Source organism: Carcharodon carcharias, chromosome 7 (assembly GCF_017639515.1).
Source record: "Carcharodon carcharias isolate sCarCar2 chromosome 7, sCarCar2.pri, whole genome shotgun sequence".
Taxonomy (NCBI): domain Eukaryota; kingdom Metazoa; phylum Chordata; class Chondrichthyes; order Lamniformes; family Lamnidae; genus Carcharodon; species Carcharodon carcharias.
Window position 1 is genome coordinate 13,256,799 of NC_054473.1, and position 11,688 is coordinate 13,268,486.

Sequence of the window (11,688 nt, forward strand, 5' to 3'; positions counted from 1 at the left end):
CTTTTGCCTGTGCCACTTAATCTGCTCGTTTCCTAATGACATCATAATTCTTCACCATCTTCCACATCTCATCTAACATTCTCCTGTTACATCAAGACTCTTTCTCTCTCCACCTTTGCTGCCTCAGCTGCTGACGATTTCCTGCATTTTCTGTTTTCTTTCACATTTGCACCATCCACCCTCTCTTGTTTTTTTCTGCCGCTTGTGTCTCATCCCAGGACCACAGGACACTTGGCAGTTTCTCAAACAGCCCAGAGTATTCTTCTCTCCTCTGCTCACCAAGTATAATCAGGCTACGCAAATGTCTATGTGTGTATCTTACACACTGCACACCCCCTCAACTTCTCCGCCCTAATTAAGTTGCACCTCTCCTCATCTTTTTCTATAAGACCATAAGACATAGGAGCAGAAAGTAGGCCATTCGGCCCATCAAGTCTGCTCCACCATTCAATCATGGCTATTAAGTTTCTCAACCCTATTCTCCCATCTTCTCCCGTAACCTTTGATCCCCTTACCAATCAAGAACCTATCTACCTCGGTCTTAAATACACTCAATGACCTGGCCTCCACAGCCTTCTGTGGCAATGAATTCCATAGATTCACCACTCTCTGACTAAAGAAGTTTCTCATCATCACTGTTCTGAAAGGTCTTCCCTTTACTCTGAGGCTGTGCCCTCAGGTCCTAGTCTGTCCTACTGATGGAAACATCTTCCCCATATCCACTCTATCCAGGCCCTTCAGTATTCTGTAAGTTTCAATCAGATGCCCCCTCATCCTTCTAAACTCTATCGAGTATAGACCCAGAGTCCTCAATTGTTCCTCATATGTTAAGCCTTTCATTCCTGGGATCGTACTCGTGAACCTATCCTTCAATGCGTACCAGATCCATGCCCATCCGCTTGGCAGTTTCTCAAACAGCCCAGAGTATACTTCTCTCCTCTCCTCATCAAGTATACTCAGGCTACGCAAATGTCTATGTGTGTATCTTACACACTGCACACCCCCTCAACTTCTCCCCCTAATTAAATTGCACCTCTTCTCATCTTTTTCCTCCAATGCATACCAGACCTGTGCCCATCCATTCTCCCAGAGGTTCCACTTTCGCTTTCCTCCAATAAGGCTTCCGCCTTGCCAAGGGCACAAAAACATCCCAAACCAAAGCCGTGAATGGCCTTCCCCTTTCCTGCTGCCATCATGGTACATTACTCCTTGTTGACCTCCTCAATATTTGCTCATCTTTCAATGTGTTCTATCAGCTCTCCCTTCCCCCAGCTACTGTCTTCAAGATGAAGCTTGGTGTTCTGTTGCAACCCATTGCCTAGAGTCATAGAGGTCTACAGCACAGAAGAAGGCCCTCCGGCCCATTGGGTCTCCACTGGTCAAACAAGTACCTAACTATTGTAATCCCATTTTCCAGCACTAGGTCCATAGTCTTGTATGCCATGGAAGCGCAAGTGCACATCCAAATACTGCTTAAATGTTATGAGGGTTTCTGCCTCTACCACCCTTTCAGGCAGTGAGTTCCAGGCTCCCAATACCCTCTGGGTGAAAAAATTCTTCCTCACATCCCCTCTAAAGCTCCTGCCCCTTACCTTAAATCTATGCCCCCTGGTTATTGATCCTTCCACCAAGGGGAAAAGTTCCTTCCTGTCTACCCTATCTATGCCCCTCATAATTTTATACACCTCAATCATATCCTCCCTCAATCTCCTCTACTCCAGGGAAAATGATCCCAGTCTATCCAATCTCTCCTCATAACTAATACTCTTCAGCCCAGGCAACATCCTGGTAAATCTCCTCTGCACTCTCTCTAGTGCAATCACATCCTTCCTATAATGCGGATTCCAGAACTGCACGCAATACTCTAGCTGTGGCCTAACCAGCATTTTATACAGTTCCAGCAAAACCTCCCTGCTGTTATATTCTATTCCTCAGCTAATAAAGGCAAGTATCCCACAGGCCTTCTTAACTACCTTATCTACCTATCGCACTACCATAAGGGACCTGGGGACATGCACACCAAGGCCCCTCTGATCCTTGGTACTTCCCAGGGCCCTACCATTCATCGTGTATTCCTGTGACTTGTTTGTCCTGCCCAAGTGCATCACCTCACAGCTATCTGGATTAAATTCCATTTGCCACTGATCAGCATATCTGACCAGCCCATCTATATCTGCCTGTAATCTAAGACTATGCTCCTCAATATTTCCCATGCCACCAATTTTCGTGTCATCCGCAAACTTACTGATCAACCCTCCTACATTCAAGTCTAAATCATTTATATATGCTACAAACAGCAAGGGACCCAACACCGATCCCTGTGGAACCCCACCGGACACAGGCATCCAGTCACAAAAACACCCCTGGACCATCACCCGCTGCTCCCTGCCACTCAGCCAATTCTGGATCCAATTTGCCAAATTGCCTTGGATCCCATGGATTCTTACCTTCGTTATCAGTCTCCCATGTGGGACCTTATCAGAAGCCTTGCTGAAGTCCAAATAGACCACGTCAAATGCATTGCCCTCATCTACACACCTGATCACCTCTTCAAAAAATTCAAATTGGTCAGACATGACCTCCCCTTAACAAAACCATGCTGACTGTCCTTGATTAATTCCTGCCTCTCCAAGTGTAGATTAATTCTGTCCCTCAGAATTGCTTCCAGTAGTTTCTCCACCACTGAGGTTAGACTGACTGACCTGTAGTTCCCTGGTTTATCCCTTCTTCTCTTCTTGAATAACGGTACCACATTGGCTGTCCTCCAGTCCTCTGGCATCTCTCCTGTGTCCAGAGAGGTATTGAAAATTACTGCCATCGCCCCTGCTATCTCCTTCCTTGCTTCGGTCAACAGCCTGGGATACATTTCATCCAGGCCTGGAGATTTATCTACTTTTAAGCCTGCCAGACCACTTAGAACCTCCTCCCTTTCTATGTTAATTTCTTCAATCATATCACATTCCTTCTGCCTGATTTTCATGCCCAGGTATTCAAAGTATTCAAAGACACAAAGTATTCATTTAGAACTCTACCTACATCTTGCGGCTCCACACACAAATTACCACTATGGTCCTTAATGGGCCTTACTCTTTCCCTAGTTATCCTCTTACTTTTAATGTACTTGTAAAACAACTTTGGATTTCCCTTTATTTCACCTGCCAATGTTATTTCATGCCCCCTTTTTGCTCTCCTAATTTCCTTTTTAAGTTCCCCCCTACACATTCTATACTCCTTTAGGGCTTCTGCTATTTTGAGCCCTCGGTATCAGCCATAAGCCTCCCTTTTCCTCTTTATCCAATCCTGTATATCCCTCGACTTCCAGGGTTCCCTGGATTTGTTGGTCCCACCCTTTGTCTTTACTGGAAGATGTTGGCCCCGTACTCTCCCTATTTCATTCTTGAATGAGTCCCACTGCTCTGATGCAGATTTACAAAGTAGCTTCCCCCAGTCCACTCTGGCCAAATCATATCTGATCTTATTAAAATCAGCCTTCCCCCAATTTAGATCTCTGATTTCTGACTTATCCTTGCCCTTTTCCATAACAACCTTGAATCTAACGGAGTTATGATCACTATCTGCAAAATGCACCCCCACTGATACCTCTACCACTTGCCCGGTTCAATCCGTAAAATGAAGTCCAGGACTGCCCCCTCTCTTGTAAGAGTCCAGGGCTGCCCCGTCTCTTGTAGGCTTCTCCATTTTAAAGACTCTTGCCTTCTCGTATGCCAGCACTCGCTCATGCCACTACTATAGCTGGCCTACTGACAAAACACTCATCAATGCTTTTGTCACTTGCAGAATCAATTAGTACCTTAATCTGATGAATGGCCTCCCATTCTGCACCTCTGGAAAGTTAAAATGGTGCAAAGCACGTTCTGTGGTCTTCACATACTCGCCCGTTACGTTGGCTCGGACAGCACATTTTCAAGGGCAGTTGGGGGCGAGGCAGTTCGGCTGGAGTGAATGAGCGAGGCAGAATGAGGTTTGTGAATGTGGGAATGAAAAGGTAGATGTGAAAGGGGTTCTAAGAGCACAAGAATTCTTAACTGTTATACTGAAACATTCAAGCAAAACGTATGAATGAATAATAGCGAGGAAATGATCACAAGTTTTTGAAGAGTTCCAATCTGCGTATGATTTATGTTTGAAGTCGAGTTAGCAGAGACGTGTTGCAGAGGAAATGAGAAGAGAAGGTGGTGCAAAAACCTGACTAGGAACAAGGTGGATGAAGGCTGAAGGGTGAGGAAGAATCAGTGAAAGATGTATGAATCAATGCTCTGCTGGCGACACTCAAGCCAGTGGATATGCTGCTCTCTACCAAAACCCAGGATTCAACCAGGGACTAGTTTAGATTTCCAGTTTCCCAACACTCTCCCAACTGAGTTATTTCAGCTCATAACATCAATGTTTTAGTGGCTCTTCCAATTTATCACTTTTGCTTGTGCCACTAAACCACTTGTTTCCTAATTATATCACAATTCTTCACCATCTTCCACATCTCATCTAACATTCTCCTGTTACATCAAGCCTCTTTCTCTCTCCACGTTTGCTGCCTCGCCTGCTGAGTATTTCCTGCACTTTCTGCCATTTTTCACATCTGCATCATTTGCCTCGCCCCAAGGGCACCAAAACACCCATCAATGCTTTTTGTCACTTGCAGAATCGATCAGTACCGTGACTTGCTGAAGGGCCTCCCCCATTTTGCAGCTCTGGAAAGTTAAGATGGTGCAAAACTCGTCCTGTGGCCCTGACACACTAGCTGGCTCAGGGTCAGCACATTTTCAAGGGCAATTGGGGGGTGGGGGTGGGGTGAGGCAATTCAGCTAGAGTGAATGAGGTGAGGCAGAATGAAGTTTGTGAATGTGGGAATGAAAAGGTGGTGGTGAAAGGAGTTCTAAGAACATAAGAATTCTTTAACTGAACCATTCAGCCAGAATACATGATTGAATAATAAAGAGAGGAAAGGATCACCGGTGTTTGAAAAGTTGCAATTTGTGTATTATTTGTCTGAACAGTAGAGTTAGCGGAAAAATGTTGCAGAGGAAATGAGAAGAGACGGTGGTGCAAAATCAGAGTAGGAGAAGGAAGGCACAAGGGTGAGGAAGAATCAGTGAAGGTTGCGTGAGGCAAAACACAGTGAGAGCAGTTGGAAGCGCTCAACCACACTGTGCCGAAACCCGGGATTGAACCAGGGACCTTTAGATCTTCAGTCTAACGCTCTCCCAACTGAGCTATTTCGGCCCACAGTGACAGGGGTTTAGGCGCTCCTCCAATTTTTATCACTTTTGCCTGTGCCACTTAATTCTCACGTTTCCTAATGACATCATAATTCTTCACCATCTTCCACATCTCATCTAATATTCTCCTGTTACATCAAGACTCTTTCTCTCTCCACCTTTGCTGCCTCAGCTGCTGACGATTTCCTGCATTTTCTGTTTTCTTTCACATTTGCACCATCCACCCTCTCTTGTTTTTTTCTGCCGCTTGTGTCTCATCCCAGGACCACAGGACACTTGGCAGTTTCTCAAACAGCCCAGAGTATTCTTCTCTCCTCTGCTCACCAAGTATAATCAGGCTACGCAAATGTCTATGTGTGTATCTTACACACTGCACACCCCCTCAACTTCTCCGCCCTAATTAAGTTGCACCTCTCCTCATCTTTTTCTATAAGACCATAAGACATAGGAGCAGAAAGTAGGCCATTCGGCCCATCAAGTCTGCTCCACCATTCAATCATGGCTATTAAGTTTCTCAACCCTATTCTCCCATCTTCTCCCGTAACCTTTGATCCCCTTACCAATCAAGAACCTATCTACCTCGGTCTTAAATACACTCAATGACCTGGCCTCCACAGCCTTCTGTGGCAATGAATTCCATAGATTCACCACTCTCTGACTAAAGAAGTTTCTCATCATCACTGTTCTGAAAGGTCTTCCCTTTACTCTGAGGCTGTGCCCTCAGGTCCTAGTCTGTCCTACTGATGGAAACATCTTCCCCATATCCACTCTATCCAGGCCCTTCAGTATTCTGTAAGTTTCAATCAGATGCCCCCTCATCCTTCTAAACTCTATCGAGTATAGACCCAGAGTCCTCAATTGTTCCTCATATGTTAAGCCTTTCATTCCTGGGATCGTTCTCGTGAACCTATCCTTCAATGCGTACCAGATCCATGCCCATCCTTTTGGCATTTTCTCAAACAGTCCAGAGTATTCTTCTCTCCTCTCCTCATCAAGTATACTCAGGCTACGCAAATGTCTATGTGTGTATCTTACACACTGCACACCCCCTCAACTTCTCCGCCCTAATTAAATTGCACCTCTTCTCATCTTTTTCCTCCAATGCATACCAGACCTGTGCCCATCCATTCTCCCAGAGGTTCCACTTTCGCTTTCCTCCAATAAGGCTTCCGCCTTGCCAAGGGCACAAAAACATCCCTAACCAAAGCCGTGAATGGCCTTCCCCTTTCCTGCTGTCATCATGGTACATTACTCCTTGTTGACCTCCTCAATATTTGCTCATCTTTCAATGTGTTCTATTAGCTCTCCCTTCCCCCAGCTACTGTCTTCCAGATGAAGCTTGGTGTTCTGTTGCAACCCATCGCCTAGAGTCATAGAGGTCTACAGCACAGAAGAAGGCCCTCCGGCCCATTGGGTCTCCACCGGTCAAACAAGTACCTAACTATTGTAATCCCATTTTCCAGCACTAGGTCCATAGTCTTGTATGCCACGGCATCACAAGTGCACATCCAAATACTTCTTAAATGTTATGAGGGTTTCTGCCTCTACCACCCTTTCAGGCAGTGAGTTCCAGGCTCCCAATACCCTCTGGGTGAAAAAATTCTTCCTCACATCCCCTCTAAAGCTCCTGCCCCTTACCTTAAATCTATGCCCCCTGGTTATTGATCCTTCCACCAAGGGGAAAAGTTCCTTCCTGTCTACCCTATCTATGCCCCTCATAATTTTATACACCTCAATCATATCCTCCCTCAATCTCCTCTACTCCAGGGAAAATGATCCCAGTCTATCCAATCTCTCCTCATAACTAATACTCTTCAGCCCAGGCAACATCCTGGTAAATCTCCTCTGCACTCTCTCTAGTGCAATCACATCCTTCCTATAATGCGGATTCCAGAACTGCACGCAATACTCTAGCTGTGGCCTAACCAGCATTTTATACAGTTCCAGCATAACCTCCCTGCTGTTATATTCTATGCCTCAGCTAATAAAGGCAAGTATCCCACAGGCCTTCTTAACTACCTTATCTCCCTATCCCACTACCATAAGGGACCTGGGGACATGCACACCAAGGTCCCTCTGATCCTTGGTACTTCCCAGGTCCCTACCATTCATCGTGTATTCCTGTGACTTGTTTGTCCTGCCCAAGTGCATCATCTCACACCTATCTGGATTAAATTCCATTTGCCACTGATCAGCATATCTGACCAGCCCATCTATATCTGCCTGTAATCTAAGACTATGTTCCTCACTATTTCCCATCCCACTAATTTTCGTGTCATCCGCAAGCTTACTGATCGACTCTCCTACATTCAAGTCTAAATCATTTATATATGCTACAAACAGCAAGGGACCCAACACCGATCCCTGTGGAACCCCACTGGACACAGGCATCCAGTCACAAAATCACCCCTGGACCATCACCCTCTGCTCCCTGCCACTCAGCCAATTCTGGATCCAATTTGCCAAATTGCCTTGGATCCCATGGACTCTTACCTTCGTTATCAGTCTCCCATGTGGGACCTTATCAAAAGCCTTGCTGAAGTCCAAATAGACTATGTCAAATGCATTGCCCTCATCTATACACCTGGTCACATCTTCAAAAAATTCAAATTGGTCAGACATGACCTCCCCTTAACAAAACCACGCTGACTGTCCTTGATTAATTCCTGCCTCTCCAAGTGTAGATTAATTCTGTTCCTCAGAATTGCTTCCAATATTTCCTCCACCACTGAGGTTAGACTGACTGACCTGTAGTTCCCTGGTTTATCCCTTCTTCCCTTCTTGAATAACGGTACCACATTGGCTGTCCTCCAGTCCTCTGGCATCTCTCCTGTGGCCAGAGAGGTATTGAAAATTATTGCCAGCGCCCCTGCTATCTCCTTCCTTGCTTCGCTCAACAGCCTGGGATACATTTCATCTGAGCCTGGAGAGATTTATCTACTTTTAAGCCTGCCAGAGCACTTAGAACCTCCTCCCTTTCTATGTTAATTTCTTTAATCCTATCACAGTCCTTCTGCCTGATTTCCATGCCTAGGTTGTCCTTCTCACTTGTGAACACCGCCACAAAGTATTCATTTAGAACTCTACCTACATCTTGCGGCTCCACACACAAATTACCACTATGGTCCTTAATGGGCCTTACTCTTTCCCTAGTTATCCTCTTACTTTTAATGTACTTGTAAAACAACTTTGGATTTCCCTTTATTTCACCTGCCAATGTTATTTCATGCCCCCTTTTTGCTCTCCTAATTTCCTTTTTAAGTTCCCCCCTACACATTCTATACTCCTTTAGGGCTTCTGCTATTTTGAGCCCTCGGTATCAGCCATAAGCCTCCCTTTTCCTCTTTATCCAATCCTGTATATCCCTCGACTTCCAGGGTTCCCTGGATTTGTTGGTCCCACCCTTTGTCTTTACTGGAAGATGTTGGCCCCGTACTCTCCCTATTTCATTCTTGAATGAGTCCCACTGCTCTGATGCAGATTTACCTAAAAGTAGCTTCCCCCAGTCCACTCTGGCCAAATCATATCTGATCTTATTAAAATCAGCCTTCCCCCAATTTAGATCTCTGATTTCTGACTTATCCTTGCCCTTTTCCATAACAACCTTGAATCTAACGGAGTTATGATCACTATCTGCAAAATGCACCCCCACTGATACCTCTACCACTTGCCCGGTTCAATCCGTAAAATGAAGTCCAGGACTGCCCCCTCTCTTGTAAGAGTCCAGGGCTGCCCCGTCTCTTGTAGGCTTCTCCATTTTAAAGACTCTTGCCTTCTCGTATGCCAGCACTCGCTCATGCCACTACTATAGCTGGCCTACTGACAAAACACTCATCAATGCTTTTGTCACTTGCAGAATCAATTAGTACCTTAATCTGATGAATGGCCTCCCATTCTGCACCTCTGGAAAGTTAAAATGGTGCAAAGCACGTTCTGTGGTCTTCACATACTCGCCCGTTACGTTGGCTCGGACAGCACATTTTCAAGGGCAGTTGGGGGCGAGGCAGTTCGGCTGGAGTGAATGAGCGAGGCAGAATGAGGTTTGTGAATGTGGGAATGAAAAGGTAGATGTGAAAGGGGTTCTAAGAGCACAAGAATTCTTAACTGTTATACTGAAACATTCAAGCAAAACGTATGAATGAATAATAGCGAGGAAATGATCACAAGTTTTTGAAGAGTTCCAATCTGCGTATGATTTATGTTTGAAGTCGAGTTAGCAGAGACGTGTTACAGAGGAAACGAGAAGACAAGGTGGTGCAAAAACCTGATTAGGAACAGGGTGGATGAAGGCTGAAGCGTGAGGAAGAATAGGTGAAAGATGTATGAAGTGAAACACAATGCTCTGCTGGGGACATTCAAGCCAGTGGATATGCTGCTCTCTGCCAAAACCCAGGATTGAACCAGGGACGAGTTTAGATTTCCAGTTTCCCAACACTCTCCCAATTGAGTTATTGCAGCTCATAACATCAATGTTTTAGTGGCTCTTCCAATTTATCACTTTTGCTTGTGCCACTAAACCACTTGTTTCCTAATTATATCACAATTCTTCACCATCTTCCACATCTCATCTAACATTCTCCTGTTACATCAAGCCTCTTTCTCTCTCCATGTTTGCTGCCTCAGCTGCTGACGATTTCCTGCATTTTCTGTTTTCTTTCACATTTGTACCATCCACCCTCTCTTGTTTTTTCTGCCGCTTGTGTCTAATCCCAGGACCACAGGACACTTGGCAGTTTCTCAAACAGCCCAGAGTATTCTTCTCTCCTCTCCTCACCAAGTATAATCAGGCTACGCAAATGTCTATGTGTATATCTTACACACTGCACACCCCCTCAACTTCTCCGCTCTGATTAACTTGCACCTCTCCTCATCTTTTTCTTTCAAGGCATACCAGATCCATGCCCATCCATTCTCCCAGAGGTTCCACTTTCGCTTTCCTCCGATCAGGCTTCCGCCTTGCCAAGGGCACTAAAACATCCCTAACCAAAGCCGTGAATGGCCTCCCCCTTTCCTGCTGCCATCATGGTACATTATCCCTTGTTGACCTCCTCAATATTTGTGCATCTGTCAATGTGATCTATCAGCCCTGCCTTCCCCAGTTACTATCTTCAAGCTGAATCTTGGTGTTCTGTTGCAACCCATGGCTTCTCCATTTTATACACCAGCTCTCGCTCATGCCACAACAGTGGTTGACAAGCACCCATTATTCCTAATCCAATCATAATGCCTCAGCACAGAACAATTAGTTGACTGTTCTGTATTCAAGCTCAGCTGTAAGGTAAATAAGCCTCAGTTATTTCAGCCTTCAGGAGGCCATGATATCACATGACAAGGTATCAGCCAAAATAACTCAAATTCCTTGCTGCAGCAACAAAACCTGCTTTTCTGCTCTGGCTTGTGCCCCAGGAGGCGGGGGGTGGGGTGTGGGGGTGTGGGGGGGGGGGGGGGGGGGGGGGGGGGGGCGGGTTGGGGGGGTGGTGTGTGTGTTGGTGGGGGGGTGGGGGGCTATGCTGGAAGCTGCGATGAACCAGTACAAACAAGGAAGTTCAGGCTTTCCTTTATACATGGATTGCGAAATGGCAAAAATTCCCATTCTATGGCTGTTGTGGAAAAAGTGACAAATAATTCCCAGATAAACAGCCAATCACTAAACAGTTTCTGTAACTAAACATCACTGTAAAGCTCACATCAGCTCCTCCTACCCTGTTGCAGATTGCATTGCAGTCTCTCTTTAAGGGCATGTTAAGTTGACACAATGCCAGCTTAGGAAGCATCATCTTCTTTCAATCATTGACACAAGCCAAGTTATTGAAGCACGGTTATAAATGCTCATAATACACACGTGCCTTCCATTGATCCAAAGCCATGGCTTTCTCCACTATTACAAAGCTTAATCACCCTTCACCGTTTACAATCAGACTCCCAACTGCCAAATGGAATAAGGAAGAGAACTGTAGTCTTGACCTTTCTGGGCCAATGCCAGCTCACATGGAGTAGCAGGAATCCTGCAGGTTATGTGTGTGACTTTCTGACATGCAAATTACTACACCACAAACATCGATCTGCAGCACAGAAACAGGACATTGGCCCAACTTGTCTGAGCCAGCGTTGATGCTCCATAGGAGCCTCCTTCCACCCTACTTCTTCCAGTCCCATTCTTTCTCTCTTGTGTGTTTATCTAGATTCCCCTTAACTGCATCTATGCTCACTGACTCACCCTCAACCACTGCCAGTGGAGTGAGTTCCAAACTCTAGGAATCCTGCGATGGGAAATTCACCTCCTGACTCCCCAAAGCCTGTCCACCATCTACAAGGCACAGGTCAGAAGTGTGATGGAATACTCCCCACTTGCCTGGATGCCATAACACTCAAGAAGCTTGACACCATCCAGGACAAAGCAGCCTGCTTGATTGGCACCACATCCACAAACATTCATTCCCTCCACTACTGA

The 11,688-nt window shown here is 45.7% G+C and overlaps 1 non-coding gene across 1 annotated transcript; it reads right to left on the minus strand.

Moving 5' to 3' along the window:
• Nucleotides 1-5,168: 5,168 nt before the first annotated feature.
• On the minus strand, nucleotides 5,169-5,241 carry trnaf-gaa. The gene has a single exon. It is a non-coding gene; the product is annotated as a tRNA-Phe (tRNA).
• Nucleotides 5,242-11,688: the final 6,447 nt, after the last annotated feature.